Here is a 24,870-nt window from a genome sequence, read left to right as displayed (position 1 = left end):
GCTTTTGGATTAGAAAAATTAATCTGTTGAAATGGCCATTCTATCCAAAGCAATTTATACACTTAATGCAATTCCTATCAAAATACCCATGACATATTTCATACTACTGGAACAAACAATCCTAAATTTCACATGGAAACACAAAAGACCCCAAACTGTCGAATATTTAGGAAAAAAGAGTACTGGAGATATCATCCTCCAAGACTTCAGACTATACTACAAATCTATAGTAATCAAAACAATATGGCACTGGCACGGATCGATGGAACAGACAGAAAGCCCAGAAACAAAGCCAAACGTCTATGATCAATTAATCTATGACAAAAGAGACCAGAATATACATTGGAGAATAGATAGTCTCATCATCATCAAGTAGTATTGGGAACACTGGACACCTACATGTAAAATAATGAGAACATTTTCTCACATCATAGACAAAAGTAAACTCAAAATGGATTAAAAACCTAAAGGTTAAGACCTGAAACCAAAAAGCTTCTGGAAGAGAACACAGAACATTCTTTGATATAAATCATAACGATGTTTTCTTGGATCTTTTTCCTAAAGAAAAAAGAAAAAGCAAAAATAAACAAATGGGACCTAATTAACTTAAAAGCTTTTGTACAGCAAAGGAAACCATAAATGAAACCAAAAGAAAACCTACAGAACCAGAGAAAATATGTGCAAATGACTCAACCAACAAGGGGTTAATATCCAAAATATAAAAGGCTCATACAATTCAGTATCAAAAACAAACAACTTAATAAAAAATCGGCTGAAGACACTAACAGACATTCTTCCGACAAAGACATACAGGTGGCCAACAGGCACATGAAAATATGTTCAGCACTGCTAATCACCAGACAAATGTAAATCAAAACTACAATGAGATACCACAATGAGGTCTATCACCTCACACCTGTCAGAAAGGCTGTCATCAAAAAGAACACCAGTAACAAATGTTGGTGAGGATGTAGAGAAAAGGGAAGCTTCTCACACTGTTGGTGGCAATGTATATTGGTGCAGTCACTATGGAAAACACTATGGAAGCTCCTCAAAAAAACTAAACCTAAGAACTACCATGTGATTCAGCAACTCTACTCCTGTGTACATATCCAAAGAAAATGGAAACATTCATTCAAAAAGATACATAGACCTCAATCTTCATCAAGTCCAGTCTCTCAGTCCTGTCCGACTCTTTGCAACAGCATGAATCGCAGCACGCCAGGCCTCCCTGTCCATCACCACCCTGTCCATCACCAACTCCCGGAGTTCACGCAAACTTACGTCCATGGAGTCAGTGATGCCATCCAGCCATCTCATCCTCTGTCATCCCCTTCTCCTCCTGCCCCCAATCCCTCCCAGCATCAGAGTCTTTTCCAATGAGTCAACTCTTCGCATGAGGTGGCCAAAGTACTGGAGTTTCAGCTTCAGCATCATTTCTTCCAAAGAACATCCAGGGCTAATCTTCTTTAGAATGGACTGGTTGGATCTCCTTGCAGTCCAAGGGACTCTCAAGAGTCTTCTCCAACACCACAGTTCAAAAGCATCAATTCTTCGGTGCTCATGGAAAAACAGACTGGTTCCAAATTGGGAAAGGAGTACATCAAGGCTGTATACTGTCACCCTACTTATTTAACTTCTATGCAGAGTACATCACGTGAAATGCCAGGCTAGATGAATCACAAGGTGAACCACCATATGACTTGGTAGCTCCAGTCACAGATAGAGTGGAGCTGGAAATTACTGGTCCAAAACAGTCACGGACAGAGGAGACTGAAGACAGGAGAGGGGAAATTTATTCTGAGAGAGAAACTCAGATCGCCACAAGAGGGCACAACAAGAATGCAGTATTTCTCCTGGTTCCCCTCCATTTTTCCTGCTGCTCATTCTCATCTTTTTTGCCCACACCCTTCACCCTCACATGCGTGTATTTCTGAGATTCTGTCCTGCTCCCCCTTCTCACTCCACATATTCTCTTGGGGCAGTCTCATTCATACCTTAATTAAAATCACCACCTCTGCATTTGACCTCCAAAACTATCTAACCCTACTTTCTTCACAGCAGCAGAATAAAATTGCTGGTTGCTTACTGAGTAATTCCTCTTGGACATTCCAAAGGTGCTTCAGATTTCAACTGTTCAAAATTGAACTCATCATTTTCGCCCTCAAACCTGTTCCTCATTTTGAGTTCCCCAGCTCAGGGAATGGCTTTTAAATCTCAACCACCCAAGGCAGTAAGAAAACTGAGAATCATCCTAGATTCCTTCTTCTCATCAGCCTTCACATATCCTCCAGTCAGGCACCAAGTTCTTAATTCCTTATATACATGTATTCTAATTTCATTCCCACTGCCTTAACTCAGGCATCAACATCTCTCCTCTTTTGTAATAGCCTCTGAAATGGTCTCCCTGTACCCAGTTCTGTCTTCTTCAGTGTATCCATCACAATCTCACCCACTGGATATTTCTAAAGTGCAAATCTTACCCTGTTAATTCTTTGACTGAAATCCCCAAATGTCTTCCCACTGTTCTTAGTATAGCATTCAAGGCTCTCCATGATCCAGCCGCTATCTCCTGCTTATTAAATACCCTCTCACTCTCTATGTTCCAAGTTTACTAATGATCTTTAACATATCATAAACATACTGTAAACACTGAATTATTTCATATAATGTGTCTTTGCTCATACCACCACTGCTTGAAATGACTCTTTATTTCTCAGATCCAACAGTTAAAACTGACAACACACCTTTCAAGATGTATGCATTAATTTTTTTCTGGAACCCTCTCTCACCCAGCAGAATTAACTATTTCTTTCTTTGTGTCTCTAATGTATTCTATATAGACTTTTTATCAAGCATCTGTGATATGTTGCTGTGTAGATTTGTTTACATGTCTCTTTTTACTAACATCAGTTTCTCTATGACCAGGAACATATCTTTTGCTTATCTCTATCAAACTATATATCAGAGTACCTGGTATAGAGAAGAAACTTAAAATATTTCTTTAAAAAATCATCATCAGGATGTAGTATATGAGGCCAGCCTAATGCCAGTCTCCGATCTCTGGCAAATATCAGTAATATGCCAAACAGTTGCCCCCTTGCACCTCAGAATCACTGTCAAGACAGCATAGTATGAAAACCTATTTCAATCGGTTGGAATAGGCACAAAACACTTATTTATCTTGGAATGTAGGCTGTCACAATGGAGCGCCTAAGTAATAAGAAGAGTTGATCTAAGAGAACTAGCATGGGAGAAGTAACATAACTAATGGCAGAGTATCTCCTAAACACTCTTTCAACAGTATGTTGTACCAAAAATCGGCACTGGGAGGTAAATTCTGTCCATGTGCATACAGACTGCCCACTGAAGAAACATCTTATCATCAGAAGAAACAAAACCCCATATATTGGTATTCTGATTTATACTTCAATTTTGTCTCAACTGATTCAGAAAATATTCCTAAGGATCAGAAATCTGGTAACAAGCAAAGTGCTGTACCTGAGCTAACAGGCGTATCACACCTGGAGAAACCATGAATCGACATATCTTCATTCCTTCTGCATCCAGGACCCCTGGGAAAAGTACTGCTGCTGCTAAGTCGCTTCAGTCGTGTCCGACTCTGTGCGACCCCACAGATAGCAGCCCACCAGGCTCCCCCGTCCCTGGGATTCCCCAGGAAAGAACACTGGAGTGGGTTGCCATTTCCTTCTCCAATGCATGAAAGTGAAAAGTGAAAGTGAAGTCGCTCAGTCGTGCCCGACTCTTAGCGACCCCACGGACTGCAGCCCACCAGGCTCCTCCGTCCATGGGATTTTCCAGGCAAGAGTACTGGAGTGGGGTGCCATTACCTTCTCTGGGGAAAAGTACAGAAAAGGATAAAAGCCCTTTCCTTAAATGGAACAATTTATTGGAGCACTGTTTCCAAATCTTAAGACCATAACACATATATAAAACGTGACATGTACAGACACGAGGCTATACTCGACAAGACTTTTCATGGCCAGAAGTAACTGGCCTGGAACCTCCAGGCAAACTGGGCTACCTGTGCAGTGTATTAGTTTCCTATCATCAGTACTAATTACCACAAACTTAGTGACTTAAAGCAGCATTACGTCTATTCTTTTATAATTCTAGAAGTCAAAAGTCTAAAATGGGTTCACAAGGTTGCATTCCTTCTGGAAGTTCTAGGGGAGAATCCATTTTCTTGCTTTTTCCAGCTTCCAGAGAGTCTATATTTCTTAGTTCATGACTCTTTTACTCATTATCAAAGCCAGCAACTTAGCATCTTCTTTCCTCCCTGCAGCCCATGGGGTCGCAGAGTCAGACATGACTTAGCGACTGAAAAACAACAACAAAACTGTCTTTGCCAATTTCAGAGTCTACACCATAAGAAGTGGTTATGAAGAACATTTGAGAAGAGAATCAGGCTATTAATGAAATCTTTCAAAATTGGAGGTGATCCCTATTCAAAGGGAGTTATAGGATAAACTCTTTATAACCTTTACTCCATTTTTTGGAGACCGATGTGCAATTTCTGGGAGTATTTACCAGATCCCACAACTGACTGAATGCTACAAAAACTCACTGCACTGAAGAATGAATTGTGATTTCTGGAATGAATCCCTAAGTGATAAATAAAGGCTAACACATCTCTGAAGATTTACACATTGCCATTATAAACTCAGAAGAATTAAACTCTCTGGGATTCAAATCCTAGCTCTTCCAGTGATAGCTCTGTGACATTGGGGAAATTCTTTCATCTCTTTTTCTCAGTTTCTTCATGTGCAAAAAAAGAATGAGAGTTCCTATATTATGACTGTTGTAAGAATTAAATGATTAAACTAACTATGTAAAGTTCTTATAGTGCTTAGCACATGGCTGTTATTGTTCAGTTGCTAAGTCATATCCAACTCTTTATGACCTCATGGACGGCAGCAAGCCAGGATTTCCTGTACTTCACCATCTCCCAGAGTTTCTCAAACTCATGTCCATTGAGTTGGTGATACCATCCAACCATCTAATCCTCTGTTGCCCCCTTCTCCTCTGCCCTCAATCTTTCCCAGCATCAGGGTCTTTTCCAAAGAGTTGGCTCTTCGCATAAAGTGGCCAAAGTACTGGAGCTTCAGCTTCAGCATCAGTCCTTCCAATGACTATTCAGGGTTGATTTCCTTTAGGATTGACTGGTTTGATCTCCCTGAGGTCCAAGGGATTCTCAAGAGTCTTTTCCAGCACCACAATTCAAAATTATCAATTCTTTGGCACTCAGTCTTCTTTACATGGTCCAACTCTCACACATGGTAGGTGCATAATTATATGCAATAACTGGAAAGCTTTTAATTAACTTTTATTATAAACCTTCTTTTCATTTCTACCAAAATTTGATTTTTCTCACAAAGACCTTTCCATAGCATTACACTAATACGATTCCTGTATTGTCTAATGCTGAGTAAAATTACACTTCAAACTGAAGACCTTTCTACATTTACTGCACTATGAACTCACTGATATCAAATAAGGCTAAATCCTGCTGAAAGCATACTTATAATTTTTATTTACACAGAGGGTCTTGCCTTTATGAATCATTTAATGATAGATAAGACAGCCTCTAATTTAAGGCTTCTTCATTCTAGTAGTTTCTTTTCACCATGAATTTGCCGATGATAAAGAAGGATCTCTTTCCATCTCCACTATGAATTTTCTGATGTTTTATAGGGCTGATATCAGCAAAATCTCTTTTCCACATTCATTACACGCATAAGGTTTCTTTGCACCATGAATTCTTCCATACTTAGTAAGGTCTGAACTGGATCTGAAAAGCTTTCCACACAGGCATTACAAGCATGGAGGATTTTTTTTCCCATCAAATATTCTCTTCTCTCTCTCATGTTTCAAAAGAAAATCTCTGAGCTTTTCTTAAAGTCTTTTCCAGTTAATACATTCACAGGGTTTCTCTTCACTATGCTTCTTCATATACTGGAAAAAGCTTGATTATTCACTGCAATTTCTTTCACATTGGGAATGTTTCCCTACCCTATGAAATTTCTGGTGTTGAAGGAGAATTGAGCTCTGCCTGAAGGCCTTCCCACATTTTTACAGTCACATGAATGAATAAGTTCTCAGGAGTGAATCCTCAGATGTCAAATAAAACCAACCTCAATAACTAAAAATTACTTTATATTCATTACCTTCATAAGATTTCTCTCTACTAGAGTATTCTGAGGCATCAAGCATGAACACTAACAACAACATCAAAAAGCTTTCAGACACTAAATACACATAGAATTTCTGTGCATCAAAAATCTCCCAGTGTCATACATTCTAAAAATTTTTCAGAGTGATAGTCCTAGGAACTGTAACTCTATGCTATTTCTTCTAGAGGTTTTCCTCATATAGCAGACATCTAGCTCAGCCTATTCTCAGCCATCGCACTCTCAGCCTTTCTCTTCAGTAGGATTATTTTTATAAGTGGCAGGCAGTGTTGTGCCTGCAACAGACCTCCCTGGAAAAGGGAACATGTTAGATTCATTCCTGCCAAGCTTTCTTGAAGCCTATGTCATCACATGTTAGTCTTCTCCACAAAAGAGACTCTGACCAATTGGTCTTAGATTCTGGATTCATAATATTCTCTGAAATTTGGCTTTTTCTGAAATTTCCCTCTATCGAGTAGATCGTACTTAATTATAAATGATAGATCCTCAAACATAAATGGGTATAAAATATGTGTAAACCATTCACAAAAAGGAAATACAAACAGATAGTAAACACATGAAATACGTCACCTTATTAGTCATCAATAACTGAAACAAATTGAAACAACCATGTGAGGTTAACTGTTCCTTTTTCATTCTCACCAAGCAATTTATATGAGTGCATGTTTGATTGTGGTCTTTGCTGTTATGAATGTAAACTGGTACCAGTTTCTAGAAAACAACTTCCCAATGTGTAATTATCAGTCAGAAAAATAGTTGTACCTTTTGAGCCACTCTTTAGAAAATCTATCCAACAGAATGGTCAGATTGCAAATAAAAATTCACGTACAAAATGACTCAAGGAAGCATTAATATTAGTGAAAAAATGGAAACACAAAATATCCAAAAACATGGAAACTGCAGTATACTCAAAAAATTGCAGTATACTCTTCTGATGGGATATTATGCAGACATCAAAAATGTTGCCAAAAGTTGTTATTGACAAGGGAGATTCTCATGAGATAATTTTTAAAGAAAGCAGGTTTTAGAGGAGAAAGTATGAGCTGATTGCATCCCTTCAAAATTCTTATGTTGAAGTCCTAACCTCCAATACCTCAGAATGTGACTATCTGGATACAGGACCTTTAAAGAGGTAATTTAGTTAAAATGAGGTCATTAGGGTAGGCCTTTATCCAATATGGCTGGTGTCCTTACAGGAAAAAGTTAGAACACTGAGACACACAGCAGAAAGAACATGTAAAGACATGACACAGAAGAAAAGATAGCTATCTACAAGCCAAGGAGAGAGGACCGAGAAGAAACTAACCCTATCAACACCCTGTATTTCGTTATGGCAGTACTGGCAATGGCAAACTAATATAGCAGAATACAAAACTGTATATACTGAAAGAAAATATATCAATTAGTTAATAGGATTTATAGCTGGGTAATGAAATGAACAAGTTTATTTCCTTCCCTATAAAGTTTTAATACAAAATATGTTTTAAAAAAGGTACAGATATCCATAAGCAAACAATTTTAAAAGAACTGACAGAAAAAAATCATATAACTTTTACTTGATGAAGCTGCCAAAATGAGGTAGAAAGAAAATTGGTCAGAAAAGTAAGACCCAGGAACTTCTTGGCTTTGTCTCATTTTTAGGTGGCTGCTCAACTCAGGAAGGCTTGGAGAAGCAAAGTAATGTCAGGATGACTGGTTTGTTTGGAAGGTAGTGGCAGAGACAGTGAAGGAAATTCAACTGAGTAGAGAAATCAGAAGATGACCTGAACAAAGGAGGTGCTAAGAGTGAAAAGCAAGGATTTGGAAGAAGGAAGACAGCAAGAGATTCATTTTCAGGGTACTGAAAAAGGGGAAGCAATAGAGAAGTAAGAAGTAACTGGGCATGCTAACAAAAAGGCAGCCACAAAGAAAACAGGAAAAAATCCTCCTTTGCCTGGTCTTGTGGCCCCCACCAGATGGAGAGTTTGAGACAGGCATAGGGGTTCAGAATGTCACCCAAAATATGCCATGTTCGCATATTGATTATTTTGAATTAAAGGTACTTGAGAAACAGCTAGTACAAGGATACTCTGGACCTCCTTTGTCTCCCTGAAAGCAGGAGAAAAGTTTCTCAAGGGAAAGATATCTTCCGTGTGGTAGAAGGCATCCTTATCACCAGAGACAGGTAATTTAGAGCCCAAGACGGCCGGACAGAAACCTTATTAATTCTTTACTATTTACTACTTCTAGCCCCAAACCCTCTATGCCTTGTTGATACTTCATAAATTTATTGGGTTTTGTTTTGTCTAAAAGGTATATAACAGCTCTGCTCTGGTCACTTGAGTTTCACATTTTTGTAGGACTACTGTACATACAAAATTAAATTAGCTTTTCTGATTTGAGAGAATACCATTGAAACACGTACATCACCATATGTAAACTACATAACCAGTGCAAACTCGGTGCATGAAGCAGGTCACTCAAAGCTGGTGCTCTGGGACAACCCAAAGGGATAGGGTTGTGGAAAAGGTAGGAGGGGGATTCAGGATGGGGGAACACATGTGCGCCCATGGCTGATTCATGTTGTTATATGGCAAAAACATCACAATATGTGAAGTAATCATCTTCCAATTAAAATTAATTAATTTAAAAATTAAATTAGTTTTTCTCCTGTTAATCTGTCATATGTCAATTATTAGACCAGCCAAAGAACCTAGAAACGAAGAAGGAAAAAATTTCCCGCCCCTACAATTGCAACAATAAGGATAACAAAAGCACAAGCACTTCACTGAAAGGCTGTACTTCACATGGAAAACCTTGAGAGACAGATATTATTTCAAATACATAGATGAAGAAACGGATGGTCAGAGAGGGGAACTGACCAGTATTTTAGAATTAGTAAGTAGGGGAACTGACAGCCAATTCAAGTATGCCTGGCTCTTAACCTGTGTTTTCCCACCATGCAAAGGGGCCTGTGGGCACCAACCAAAATTCCAAAACTACCTTAACACTATCTAATAAAGGTATAAGTTCACAAGCCTCTGCCTGCCTCAGTTTCCTTTCTGTGCTCACCTAAGAAGCTTTCTTTCTGGGTTTCTTTGTCCTCAGCTCTTTCCAAGTTCAGCTGGGAATTTATTTTGGTCTTTTGATGTGGAAAATCCTGCAGTTGAAAAGGAAACAAAACTTTGTGGTTAGAATTGGGGTACTTCATGTCCCTAAATTCAGTTCTGAAAGGTATAGGGAGGGCGGTGGAAGGGCGTTTTTTACTCAGGAGGTTTCAGAACCAGGCAAAGGTCTTATGAAAGAGGCATAGAAATGTTTGTGTTTCCAAGGGCCAGGGAGAGGGTACTGACCTTGATCAATGAAAACTCGATAAAAAAAAAAAAAAGTCATTTACTCTTCATGGATTTGTTCCATAATCCACAAACAAAAAACTCTGGAATCCAAAGGTTAGAGTGCACTGAACTGGTTAAGCACATAGCCTTCAGGGTTAAGCAGAGCAAGGCTAAAATCCCAATGCTGTTTCTTCCTTGCTATTGGACCTTGGGCAAGTATCTTTGCTTTTTTGAGCACTGGATGTGTGGAAACAATGTTGCCTGCCATTCCAGTAAACAACAGATGTTATCCACCGTCAAGTCAACAGCCACCGGAGACGCCACCCCCCGCCCCCGCGCCCGACCCCCCCACCCCCTGCCTCCCTCCACGTGGTTCATTCTGAAGGGAATAGAGAAAAACAGGAAGCAATCTATGCTGGGGACACTTGCTCTAGATAGTCATAAAATGCATATGTAAGAAATAAATTGATCCCAGACTCCTGCATCTTCCCAAACATAAACACTAAAATCATTAACTAGAGATGTATATCTTTGTGATTAACAATAGTATTTTGAGGTTTGAGTACATTTTTTTCCCAGAAAAAAAAAAAAAAAAAAAAAACCCTCCTATATATCCTGTCTCCTCCCTCAGTAAGGTTCCCGAATCAAACTTAACTCCCAACTTTTAGGTTGTACATTTTAATTCAGCCAACAGATCTTTCCTTTCTAAAATGAAGAAAATAAAACCCTGAAGGTAATGAAACATCCTGAGCCTAAATCTTATCTCAAAAAAAAAAAAAAAAGGCAGGAAAGAGTTCGAGGAAAATTTTCTAGTTCTGGTAATTGCCCCCCAGCTTGTTTGGACAAACTCTCATAATAAAACAACTGAAAAAAATCTTGGTAAAAAAGAAGTAACAACTACCTGAAAACAACAAAAACGGCAATAAAAATATGGCAACAAAGCAACACCATGAGAAAAGGGGAACCTAGAAAAGTAAATATAAGCAGAGGCAATTTCTGCCCTGAGGGCAATCCCCACAAATTTAACTTCCATTTCAGTTGTCTTGAAAGGCAAAGGAAACAAATTAAAGCCCAGAACTACTTACAGTAGGAAAACTATCAGGAGACCCTCCCTACAACCAGCTGGATAGATGGGAAGGAGGTCATTTTGCAGCTCAACTACAGGACTTGCCCTGGGATCCTTGAACCTTGAATTAGACAAAGAAGCAAATCAGCAGGATAACAGAAAAGATTTCAAACACTGGGATTAGCAAACCCAAGCCATAAATAAGTATTTTTCACAGATAAATAACAAACTTAGATATTTCCAAGCAACAGGAAATTATAACTAGTATATAATAATTAAACCTAATCAAACTAAAAAAAAATACAATATCCTAAATGAAAAGTTCAAGGAATAGCTTCAGTAGGGAGACTAGGAAAATAATTTGTGAAAATTTAAGACAAGTCAGAGGAAATTAAAAAGAGTCAAAAGGTGGAAAGTACAGAAGAATGTAAGTATAGGTGTGTGCACACTAAATCACTTCACTCATGTCCGATTCTGTGCAACCCTATGGACTGTGGCCTGCCAGGCTCCTTTGTCCATGTAATTTTCCAGCAAGAATACTGGAGTAGGTTGCTATTTCCCCCTCCAGGCAATCTTCCTGACCCAGGGATTGAACCTGGGTTTCTTACGACTCCTGCATTGGTAGGTGGGTTCTTTACCACTAGCGTCACCTGGAAAGCCCCAGAAGACTGTAAGAGATTCAAATTGCTCTTACTCACCAAGCAGGTATAAGAACTTTGTAAAAGTGATCACACTAAATCTTAACTACTTTATGAGACACAAAATACAGAATTTCACTGATAATAAATAAAATCCTTTTCATATCTTTTTCCATTTCTAAAAGAAAAATTGGGCTCCAGACCTGCTTTTTCTTTAAAAATATTCTAGTAAAAGTCCATAACCTAATTTTACAAATGCAAATGTTCACAATCAACAAAAGGAAAATCAAAAAGAGATGTGGGCTCTGGACTCACTCCCCTACAGCCTTGGAGGGGTGGAAATCATTTTGCTTCACAATCATTTCAAATATTCTAAATTTGAAAGATGTTAAATTGAGAATTTTAATAAGATGTCAATCTTGTGCTCTTTTACAATACGGAGACTTATGAATATTCATTACTTCTACCAACTAATTCTATTCTCTGTTAATACAAATCTTTCCTTAAAAGTATTATTTAAAGAAAGGGATAAGACTTCTACAACTTTAGAAATTGATGTTTTGTTCTATGAAAATAACCCACAAAAGAAACGTGTAATTCTTACTTGATAATTCATTAACCTGGTATGGTAGACAAAATAATGGCCTTCCCAAGATGTCCACATCCTGATCCTGTGAATTTGTCACCTTACATAGCAAATGGAACTCTGCATTTGAGATTAAGGATTTTGAGATGAAGAGATTATCCTGAATTATCCTGGTGGACTCGATGTAATTACAAGAGTCTTTATAAGAAGGAAGCAGGAGGATCAGTCAGAGAAGGAGCTATGAACATGAAAGTAGAAGGTCAGAATCAGAGAGATGAAGATGATATACGGGTAGATCTAAAGATGGAGAAAAAGACCATGAACCAAGGGAATGCTGGAAGCCTCTAAGAAGCTGCAAAAAGCAAGGAAACAGATTTCCCCTTAGAACCTCAGGCGGGAGCTCAACTCTGATAATACACTGATTTTAGGACTGCTGACCTCCAGAACTGCAAGACAGTAAATTTGTGTTTATTATCTATGCCACAATTTTTACAGCAGCAATAGGAAACTAATACATCTGGTGATAAAGTTGAAATTGCCATCTCTCTATTTAAAACCAGATTAATACTTTTAAGATCATTCTGACAAATTGGGTAGGGATCATTGGCACTTTCTTCTCTACCCATAGGCATGGGTAAACATAAACCCATGATTCCACTGGACTCACTATGTAAAAAATACTTTGAGAGGATGTATTTATAATGATTTCTATTTCACCAGTGAGAAAAATGAAACATCTAAGGTCAGTACACAAAGAGCCAGGATTCAAATCCCTATCTACTGGCTACAAAGTCCAATATTTTTTCACTACATCTTGCTGCCTCTCAAACTACTTGGGATGTGATGAAGAGAGGGTAGAACATCTAAATCTATTCCTCAGACAAACCACAGCTGCACAAAAAACTCCATGTTTGTGAGATACTCTTTCTGTAATTCCATGCTTATAATGAGCAACATGATGTTTTCTTAGTTTGACTTTCCAAGTATCCCAAATGACATGCCCTAGAAAGAGGACCTGAGTGTTCTGGGCTATCAGAAAGAAAATATTAGTGTAAGACATATGTGCTTTTCTCTCTGTATATATCTTAGTCTCAGTAAATTAATTTGTGTTTGTTTATCACCAAGTTTCATTTTAGCATTTCACAAATGCTAAAGACCAAATCCTGGACGTGCAAGCATGCTAAGTCGCTTCAGTCGTGTCTGACTCCACAACTCCATGAACTGTAGCCTGCCAGGCTCCTCAGTTCATGGGATTCTCCAGGCAAGAATACTAGAGTGGGTTGCCATGCCCTTCCCTCCAGGGGATCTTCCTGACCCAAGGATCTTAGAGCTCCTGCATTGCAGGGTTCTTTATCACTAGCACCACCCAGATAGTAGTCACTTAACTGAAATACTACCATCTGGTGGCTCAGTGGTAAAGAATTTACCTGCAATGGGGGAGATGTGGTTTGATCCCTGGGTTGAGAAGATACCCTGGAGAAGGAAATGGCAACTCACTCCAGTATTCTTGCCTGGGAAATCCCACGGTCAGAAGAGCCTGACAGGCTACAGTCCATGGGGTCAGAGAGTCAGACACGACTTATCGACTAAACAACAGGGTTTTTTATTAAGTACTGGTAAAATTTCCAAATAAAGGTAATTTCCTTTCTTTGATGAATTTTGCAGTATTTACACATCAAACACAGCTCGTTAGAGCAGGAGGCCTCAAGAGATGCTCAAGTGAAACTGTTTCACAAAAGAATTCTACTTTACTTTATCTACAGTGACATCAACTTACAGAGGTATAAGGACTGAATGGGAAAAACAATTGCAGTTATTCACAAATTACATGAACAAACCAAAAGCATTTTCCAATGATTCACTGAACTGTATAATTCATGTATAAAACACACTTCTAAGTATGTTTTACATAAATATTATGTAAAAACTCATAAAATTTGCAAACGAACAATTGGGCCTGGACAAAGGTTAGTAAGGTTAATGGATCTAAAAACCATACACCAGAAACAAGCATTCCTATACTCTAGTCACAACAAATTACAAAATATAATTTAAAAATATTAACTAGAGCAACAAAAACTATCAATACAAAGAAACAAAACAGGTATGAGACCCTTGCAGAGAAAATTATAAAACTTTTTTCAAAGACATTAAAAATACCTAGATAAAAGGAGAGATAAACTATATTCTTGTTGTAAAGATGCCATTTCTGTATCTATAATCTATAACTAAAATGTAGTTCTAATCAAAATTTCAGTTTCTTAGAGACCGTATTAACCTTATCTCAAAATTCATATGAAAAAGTAAACAGCAAAGACCATACTTTTGAGGGAGAGGAATAAGGAAGGGGTCTTTCCCTATCAAATATCAGATACATTATAAAACTACAGTAATTAACAGTGTAATACTAGTGTAGAAGAGACAAATAGACCAGTGGAACAGAACAGAAAATCTAAAAACAGATACATAAATATATACATACATAACAACTTGGTATATTATAGAGACAGCATTATAAATCTGTGGAGAAAGAACAGACAACACAGTAAACAGTCCTGAACTACTTATTAATCATTCAGAAAAAAATGAAGACCTCTACATAGTACAATACATAAAAATGAATTCAAAGTGAGTCATAAATCTAATTCTGAAGATTACAAGAATTTTATAGGAAGATATACTAGAACAGGGAGAAGGCAATGGCAACCCACTCCAGTGTTCTTGCCTGGAGAATCCCAGGGACGGGGGAGCCTGGTGGGCTGCCGTCTATGGGGTCGCACAGAGTTGGACACGACTGAAGTGACTTAGCAGCAGCAGCATACTAGAACACCTTTATGAAATCACGATGAGAAAGAATTCCTTCAAAAAGATGCAAAAACCATGGCATATAGAGAAACTGATAATTTCATAGGGAAATGGAAGTGGCTGCTCTTCCATGAAGGCTGAGGTGATCAATCAGTTCAATTCAGTCGCTCAGTCATGTCCTCTTTGCAACCCTATGAACCATAGCACGCCAGGCCTCCCTGTCCATCACCAACTGCCAGAGTCTACCCAAATCCATGTCCATTGAGTCGGTGATGCCACCCAACCATCTCATCCTCTGTCATCCCCTTCTCCTCCTGCCCTCAATCTTTCCCAGCATCAGGGTCTTTTCAAATAAGTCAGCTCTTCATACCAAGTGGCCAAAGTATTGGAGTTTCAGCTTCAACATCAGTCCTTCCAAGGAACACCCAGGACTGATATCCTTTAGGATGGACTGGTTGGATCTCCTTTCACTCCAAGGGACTCTCAAGAGTCTTCTCCAATACCACAGTTCAAAAGCATCGATTCTTCAGTGCTCAGCTTTCTTTATAGTCCAACTCTCACATCCATACATGACCACTGAAAAAACCATAGCCTTGACTAGATGGACCTTTGTTGACAAAGTAATGTCTCTGCTTTTTAAGGTGATCAATATCATAGCATAAATTGAACCATTTATGCAACTATTTCTATCTGCCCCCCTTTTCTAGCTTGTCTAGACCAGAGTGGCCTCCAACTGTCCATTTCTTCAGGTAGTTCCCAAGCTCAAGACTAGATGACCTACATGGTCTAGATGACCACCTGCTCTCTGGTCCCAACATCCAGAGGATTCTCATCCACTGCCAGGTTAACTGCTACTTCTATGGAAAATAAGTTCTTCCCATGGGCCCTTCCAGGAGGTCTTCTCTGAACCTTGCCCCAGGATGGGTTAGAGATACCCTCCTCCATATTGCTACTGAAAGTACCACACCCTGGTCTCATCAGAATATTCCCTGTTGCAATGCCTGTGTCTATCTCACCCACCAGACTCAGTAGAAAATACATCTAATTCAACTACACCTGCTTATTTTGCAGCAAAGAGTCTATCTATATCACTACATTTTAATTTATTTTCTTTATTAACAGTTTCTAGCTAATTTTTCTAAGGTTTGCAATCAACTGATCTTCTCCATTGGTATCCTAGCACTTCTAACATTCTCAGACTACGTACGTTTTCCTCTCTCATCTACTATGGCTTCCCCCTTTGTTCACTCACATTTTTTGTCTACCAGGGCCTTGGGAAAATATTTTTCTAATAACCAAGAAAACAAATAGAGGAAATGAAAAGTAGGAAGGTATGCTCATTGCCTCCTGAAGTTATCTGTTCACTATTCTCCTTCCCACCTAGAATCTCTCCTTTGTGATCTCCAGGATCCCCTCCTCCTTGAAAAATAAGCTCAAAACACCCTTCAGTGATGTATAGAACACACCCTTCACCTCCAAGCCATAAACGGAGCCTGAGCCTGCTGGATCTCCCACATCCCTGGTCGCAAAATTCCCAACTGGTAAACTACACACACTGGTATGTGAAACCTCTGCATAACATAGTACTCAAGCAACATCTGTCAGACGGACATTCTCAGGTGGCTTGCCCTGTGAAATAGAGCAAAGCCCAATGTGTCATAAAAGATAACAGGCCCCTACACTAACTGTACTATAGGACTACACTGTAGTGTCCAACTGGTAATAAAGAGGATGTTTTCTAGAACATAGAATAACAAAAGTTATTCTACAATAATTTTTCCATGTGAGTATGTATGAAAATGCAGCCAGAGCATTAAACAGACTGACACAAACAGAAGCCAAAGGATGAAAGGACATCAAGTGGAGAAGCACAATAAATATGCCACTGCTTTCAATATCTTGAAAATTCTAATTCTCAACATACATAGAGAAAACAGAAATAATAACAGTAAAAAGTAAAGAAACAGTGAACTAAAATATGAAATAAGCACCTCCTAATTTTAAATATGCTCTCAGGATCTTCCCAACCCAGGGACTGAACCTGTGTCTCTTACATCTCTTACACTGGCAAATGGGTTCTTTACCACTAGTGGAACCTGGGAAGCCCCATTTTAAATATGCTATAATATTAATGAAATAACTTATATATAGTCAGATCCAAGAAGTACATTAAATACTAACTTTAATTAAGGTTTAGAGCTATTATTCTATTATTAGTTTTAAAATAAAAAATCAATAATACATATGCATAATATTTCACATCTTAATATAAAACATTGTCAATTTTCTGAAAGTTGATAAACTCAATTTTTGACCACTGTAAGTGTATTTCCACTAAACTCAGGTAATTCAAGGTGTGCCATAAACAAACAAGCATAAAAAATGAGACTCTGGACAGGAGGACTGTACTGGAGTGGGTTGCCATTGCCTTCTCCAAAAGAATGTATAGAACCATGCAAAACTCAGTAGAACAAAGGAACTAGGGGGAAAAAACAGGAGTATTAGTAGGACTGGACCTACCCTTGGTGGGTGGGGGACTTGAAGCAGGGATCCAATCCCTACCGCAGGGCAACTGTCTGAGTCAGAGGAGAAACATTTAAGGCTGAGAGTGAAACAGCTGATCTGTGGCAGCCTAAATGGAATGAGAATCAGACAGTCCTTGCCGCAGCCATACATATGGTAAGCAGGAACACGGGTGTCCTGGAAGTGGCAGCAGCTAGGAGCTGGAGTTTAGGGATTGTGGAGTAATCCCAGGGCAAGGGCTGCTGTTGACTGCAGCAAGATGGATCAAGGGGATGTGAGGGAGGAGATCATGGTGGGAAATGCCTGTGGAGGAAAGCCAGGCAGCCATCGAAGCAAGGCGATACTGCTGAGTCACATGTAGGGGCTAGAGTCATCACCATAGCCTCTCCCTCTCCATAGGCCAGCATCAGCAGCTGAATAATAGAGAGGCTGGCCGATCAAGTAGGACCCCACCCAGGGTGATCCTTTAAGTGACTTAAGTACTGAACTATAAAGTAGGACCCCAGTCGGGGGTGGGGGGGCCTCTATGTGCCTGATGTGCTGAACAACAAAGAAGGACCCCAGGCAAGGGATGCCTTTAAGTGCCTGAATGGGCAGAGCTACAGAGAAACACTAGCCAAAGAGGCCTTCTGATTGCCACCTACAAGAGGCTCGAAAAAAGACTCTGATAGGGACATAATTCCTGCCATGGAGGCAGTTTGTGTCCCTGAACACTTGGCTCCGCCAGGGTCCCTGCAAGCCAAGCAGCTGTACCACCTTCATGCTCAACTCTCACTGGAGCAGAGCTGCCACTGGCAAAAAAAAAAAAAAAAAAGTCTTGTGTTTATGCGCTCAGGGTCGCTTTGGTCCTGACTCTTTGCGACTCTGTAGAGTGTGGCCTGCCAGGCTTCTCTGTCAGAGAAGGAGTCCTCCAGGCAAGAATACTGGAGCATATTGGCAAACACTGGGTGCCATACCCTTCTAAAGCATGGTATTTCCTGCTGCCCTAGCCGCCAATGCCCCTGAGTACCTGGTGCTGCCAGAACCTCTGTGACCCAAGCAGCTGCACCACTTCCACACCTGGCCCTCAAAGGGGCAAACCCAAGCCCTCCAGGGCAGCCTCAGGAGCTAAACCCCAGTGGACAACCCACATATAGAGGTGGAAATAAAACCACAATTGAAACCCAGGGGCACTATGGCTAAGGAAGAAGACCCAAAACCTTCCCACCAGCTATACAAGCTACAGATTAAATCCACACAATCAACTAAGCAGACTCTGTGTCTATGGAATATATAAAAGGCCATTGAGAGCTCCCACAAAAGAAAACGCACTGGCTGTGATAGCTGTGGACATTGGAGGCAGAACACACAGGAGTAGGACCAGATTAGAATCTGAAGAGCCCTGACGGCAGGTCCAAAGATCAGTACCCTATTGGAGGGCATCCTAGGGAGGTAAGGTGGATGGTGATTCCCAGCACGGGAAAGGACTCTGACAGTAGAGAATCAAAAAAAAAAAAAAAAACATTTATTATTCTTATTTTTTGACTTGTTCTGTAGATTCTTTTGGATTTTTTTTTTTCATTTTTTTCCCCCTTCCCCCTGCCACCCCCACCCTGGTCTGTTGTGGTTGTCGATTTTATTGGCACTAAGAAATCCAATGAAACTTTTGAGCTTTTTCTGTTTTCTCACTCACATTTTTTATTGTTGTCATAAACTTCTGCCTCTACATTAGGCTTTTGCAGTTGTATGGAGTTTTCCTTTTTTTCATTTTAATTTTTAAAACCTATTTTTATTTTTTCCAAATTTATTCCTTTCTTTGCTTTTCCTACTGTTCTTTTCCCCTTGTAGTTAATCTTTAATGTATATAAATCCTCTTTATCTCACTCTATTTAACTTATCTGTTCTTTCTTTCTTTCCTTTCCTCTCAACATATTTGTTAGTTTTGTTTTCATTGCTTTATTCCCCACTTGGCACCTTGCTTTATTTTTGTTTTCCAGTTTGTGCTTAAGTTAGTTTTGTTAACTGGTAAATATAATTTTTTCTTTCCTTTGTTCGCCAGATCAATCTACTGTACTGTATTTTTGTTGGACTGTTTTCACTTTGCTCATGGGTGTATATGTGTATATTCCATTATTTTAATTATCACTTGTCTGATTTTGTAACTGCCATTTGTCTGGGGTTCATCTTTGGTTTCTCATTTTTGGATATTTGTTTTACTCTCCCTTAATGCCATAACAAACCACTTGTGGAATCTTTGTTCCTGACCAGAGATCAAACCCTGAGCCATTGGGAGTGGGAGCACTGACTCCAAGACCCTAGACAACCAGAGAACTAACCCTAGGGAGTATCAAATCATGAGAACTCACACAAAGGAAACCACTTGAATACAAGACCCGGCATTACCCAACCACCAGTAGCACCCTGTGCAGGACGCCTCATCCAAACAACAAACAAAAAAACACAAACCCAATCATCAGTAGACAGGAGTACCACCTCAGACAGTTTTGCCCATCAGAGGAAAAACAAACAAACAAACAAAAACTCAGCACAAATATCACCCTATACAATGCTCACACAAACCACTGGACCAACCTGAGGAAGGCAGAAACCAAAACGAAGAAAGAACTCAATCTTCTTCAAGGAAAGCCTAGGAAAAAGAGACCTCAAACACAATAACTTTTAAAAAAATGAAAAGGCAGTGAAATACTGTACAAATAAAGGAACAAACTAAAAAAACAGAAGTCCAAATAAATGAAGAGGAAATAGGAAAATTACCTGAAAAATAATCAGAATAATGACAGCAAAGATGATCAAAAACCTTGAAAACAAAATGGAGAAAATGCAAGAATCAATTAACAGAGACCTAGAAGAATTAAAGACTAAGCATACAGAGACAAACAACACAATTACTGAAACTAAAAATACTTTAGAAGGAATCAATAGCAGAAAATCTGAAGCAGAAGAACAAATCAGTGAGCTGGAAGATAAAATGGTGAAAATAACTTCGGAAGAGCAGAATAGAGTAAAAAGAATGAAAAGAGCTAAGGACAGTCTCACAGACCTCTGGAACCATATCAAATGCACCAACATACGAATTATACAAGTCTCAGAAGAAGAAGAGAAAAAGAAAGGGTATGAGAAAATTTTTGAAGAGATTATACTTGAAAAATGCCCCAACATGGAAAAGGAAATAGTCAATCAAGTCCAAGAGGCACAAAGAGTCCCATACAGGATAAACCCAAGGAGAAACAGGCCAAGACACATACTAATCAAACTAACAAAGACTAAACACAAAGAAAGAGTATTAAAAACAGCAAAGGAGAAGCAACAAGTAACATACAAGGGAAACGCCATATGCTTAACAGCTGATCTTTCAGCAGAAACTCTGCAGGCCAGAAGAGAATGGTAGGATATATTTAAAGTATTGAAAGGGAAAAATCTACAACCAAGATTACTGTACCTGGCAAGGATCTCATTCAAAATTGATGGAGAAATAAAAAGCTTTTCAGACAAGCAAAAGTTAAGACAATTCAGTACCACCAAACTGGCTTCACAACAAATGTTAAACGGACTTACATAGTCAAGAAATACAACAGAAGAAAAAAGGTCTACAAAATCAACCCCAAACAATTAGAAAATGGCAACAGGAACATATATGTCAATAATTACTTTAAATGTAAATGGATTAAATGCTCTGACCAAAAGACACAGACTGGCTGAATGAATACAAAAACAAGATGCAATATATGCTGTCTACAAGAAACCCACTTCAGACCTCAAGACACATACAGACTGAAAGTGACAGGATGGAAAATTAGATTCCATGCAAATGGGAAGCAAAAGAAAGCTGGAGCAGTAATCCTCATATCAGACAAAATAGGCCTTAAAATAAAGATTACAAGAAATAAGGAAGGACACTGCATAATGATCAAGGGATCAATCCAAGAGGAAGACATAACAATTGTAAATATCTATGCACCCAACATAGGAGCACCTCAATACATAAAACAAGCACTAACAGACATAAAAGGAGAAATTGACAGTAACACAGTAATAATAGGACATTTTAACACCCCACTCACACCAATGGACAGATCATCAAAACAGAAAATTACTAAGGAAACACAAGTCTTAAATGATACATTAGATCAGATGGATCTCATTGATATCTTCAGGACATTCCATCCAAATGCAGAATACACCTTCTTCTCAAGGGCACATGGAACATTCTCCAGGATAGACTATATCCTGGCTCACAAATCAAAGCTCAGTAAATTTAAGAAAACTGAAATTGTATCAAGTATTTTCTCTGACCACAATGCTATGAAACTAGATATCAATTACAAGACAAAAACTGTAAGAAACCCAAACACATGGAGATTAAATAACATGTTTCTAAATAACTAACAGGTTACTGAAGAAATCAAAATGGAAATAAAAAATTTCTAGAAACAAATGACAATGAATACAGGACAACTCAAAACCTATGGGATGCAGCAAAAGCAGTTCTAAGAGGGAAGTTTATAGCAATACAATCCTACCTCAAGAAACAAGAAAAACATCGAAGAGGCAACCTAACTTTACAGCTAAAGCAACTGGAAAAAGAAGAAAAAATCCCAAAATTAGAAGGAAGAAATCATAAAGAACAAGCAGAAATAAATGAAAAAGAAATGAAAGAAAAAATAGTAAAGAGTAATAAAACTAAAAGCTGGCTGTTTGAGAGGATAAACAAAATTGGCAAACCCTTAGCCAGACTCATCAAGAAAGAGAGAAGAATCAAATCAACAAAATTAGAAATGAAAAAAGAGAGGTTACAATAGACAATGAAGAAATACAAAGGACTAAAAGAGACTATTACGAACAACTATATGGCAATAAAATGTATAACCTAGAAGAAATGGACACATTCTTAGAAAAGTTCAATCTTCCAAGACTGAACCAGGAAGAAATAGAAATTATGAGCAACCCAATTACAAGCACTGAAATTGAAGCTGTGATCCAAAATCTCCCAAAAATCAAAAGCCCAGGACCAGATGGCTTCACAGGAGAATTCTATCAAACATTTAGAGAAGAGCTAATGCCGATCCTTCTAAAACTCTGTCAAAAAATGGCAGACCTATACAATATTGTAAAGTAACTAGCCTCCAATTAAAATAAATAAATTTATAATAAAAAAATGGCAGAGGAAGGATCACTTCCCAATGCATTCTATGAGGCCACCATCACCCTGATACCAAAACTGGACAAAGACAACACACAAAAAGAAAACTAAAGGCCAATATCACTGATGAACATAGATGCAAAAATTCTCAATAAAATTTTAGCAAACAATTCAGCAACACATCAAAAAGCTCATACACCATGATCAAGTTGGGTTTATTCCAGGGATCCAAGGATTCAATATATGGAAATCAATCAATGTGATGCACCATATTAACAAATTGAAAGATAAAAACCATATAATCACCTCAATAGATGCAGAAAAAGCCTTTGACAAAATTCACCAACAACTTATGATTAAAACTCTTCAAAAAATGGGCATAGAAGGAACCTCAAAAAATGGGCATAGAAGGAACCTAACTGAACATAGTAAAGACCATATATAATAAGCCTACAGCAAACATTATTCTCAATGGTGAAAAACTGAAAGCATTCCCCCTAAGATCAGGAACATAACAAGAGTGTCCACATTTACCACTATTATTTAACATAGTTTTGGAAGTTCCAGTTTCAGCAATCAGAGAAGAAAAAGAAATAAAAGGATTTGAGATCAAAAAAGAAGTAAAGCTCTCATTGTTTGCAGATGACATCACTTGCATTTCTATATACTAACAAGGAAAAATCAGAAAGAGAAATAAAGGAATCAATCCCATTCACCATTGCAACAAAAAAGAATTAAATATCTAGGAATAGGCTTACCTAAGGAGACAAAAGAACTGTACACAGAAAATTATAAGACACTAATGAAAGAAATTAAAGATGATGTAAACAGATGGAGAGATATTCCATGATCCTGGTTAGGAAGAATCAATATTGCGAAAATAACCAAATATACTATCAAAATATACTACCAAATGCAATCTACAAATGTAATGCAATCCCTATCAAATTACCAGTGGCATTTTTCACAGAACTGGAACAAAAAAATTTTACAATTCATATGGAAATACAAAAGACCCCGAATAGCCAAAGCAGTCCTGAGAAAGAATGAAGCTGGAATAATCAAGCTTCCTGATTTCAGATTACACTACAAAGCTACAGTCATCAAGACAGTATGGTACTGGCACAAACACAGAAATATAGACCAATGGAACAAGATAGAAAGCCCAGAAATAAACCCATACACCTATGGGCAACTTACTCTTGAAAATGGAGGCAAGACTATACAATGGGGCAAAGACAGCCTCTTCAATAAATGGTGCTGGGAAAAATGGAAAGCTACATGTAAAAGAATGAAATTAGAATACTTCCTAACACCATACACAAAAATAAACTCAAAATGGATTAAAGACCTAAATGTAAGGTCAGAAATTATAAAACTCTTAGAGGAAAACATAGGCAGAACATTCGATGACATAAATCAAAGCAACATCCTCTATAACCCACCTCCTAGAGTAACAAAAATAAAAACAAAAGTAAAGAAGTAGAACCTGATTAAACTTAAAAGTGTTTACACAGCAAAGGAAACTATAAGCAAGGTGAAAAGACAACCCTCAGAGTGGGAGAAAATAATAGCAAATGAAACAACTGACCAAGGATTAATTCCCAAAATATACAAGCAGCTCATACAACTCAATACCAGGAAAACAAACAACCCAATCAAAAAGTGGGAAAAAGACCTAAACACACAAAGAAGACATACAGATGGCTCACAAACACATGAAAAGATGCTCAACATCACTCATGAGAATGCAAATCAAAACTACAATGAGATATCACCTCACACCAGTCAGAATGGCTGTTATCAAAAAGTCTACAAACAATAAATGCTGGAAAGGGTGTGCAGAAAAGGGAACACTCTTGCACTGTTGGTGGGAATGTAAATTGATACAGCCACTATGGAAGACAGTATGGAGATTACTTAAAAAACTAGGAAGAAAATCACCATATAACCCAGGATCCCACTCCTAGGCATATACCCTGAGGAAACCAGAATTGAAAGAGACATATGTAGCCTATTGTTCATTGCAGCACTATTTACAATAGCTAGAATATGGAAGCAACCTAGATGTCCGACGACAGATGAATAGATAAAGAAGTTGTGGTATATACACACAATGGAATATTACTCAGCCATAAAAAGGAATGCATTTGAGTCAGTACTAATGAGGTGGATGAACCTAGAACCTATTACACAGAGTGAAGTGAGTCAGAAAGAGAAATATACATACCATATTCTAACACATATATATGGAATCTAAAAAAATGGAACCAAAGAATTTATTTACAGGGCAACAATGGAGAAACAGACATAGAGAATTGACTTATGGACTTATTGACTTATGGGAGGAGAGGGTGAGATGTATGGAAAGAGTAACATGGAAACTTACATACCATACGTAAAACAGATAGCCAACAGGAATTTGCTATATGGCTCAGGAAACTCAAACAGGGGCTCTAGAGAGGTGGAATGGGGAGGGTGATGAGAAGGAGCTTCAAAAGGGAGGGGATATATGTATCCCTATGGCTGATTCATGTTGAGGTTTGACAGGAGACAGCAAAATTCTGTAAAGCAATTATCCTTCAA

At 38.4% G+C, this 24,870-nt stretch overlaps 1 protein-coding gene across 5 annotated transcripts in view; it reads right to left on the bottom strand.

Moving 5' to 3' along the window:
- MAGED1 (MAGE family member D1) overlaps nucleotides 1-24,870 on the bottom strand; it is a 79,706-nt gene that overhangs the window by 37,050 nt on the left and 17,786 nt on the right. For 2 of the 5 annotated variants that reach the window (XM_059883366.1, XM_024987906.2), the window contains exon 2: nucleotides 9,264-9,351. The exons of 2 other annotated variants lie outside the window; for them this stretch is intronic. The gene's annotated coding sequence lies outside the window, so the exon portion shown is untranslated. Of the gene's footprint in view, nucleotides 1-9,263; nucleotides 9,352-10,611; nucleotides 10,714-24,870 lie in introns of all 5 variants that reach the window. One more of the 5 variants, XM_059883365.1, reaches the window with a different exon arrangement.

Source organism: Bos taurus, chromosome X (assembly GCF_002263795.3).
Source record: "Bos taurus isolate L1 Dominette 01449 registration number 42190680 breed Hereford chromosome X, ARS-UCD2.0, whole genome shotgun sequence".
NCBI lineage: Eukaryota > Metazoa > Chordata > Mammalia > Artiodactyla > Bovidae > Bos > Bos taurus.
The sequence above is the reverse complement of the archived record's forward strand: the minus strand, read 5'-3'. Positions and strand labels throughout refer to the sequence as shown.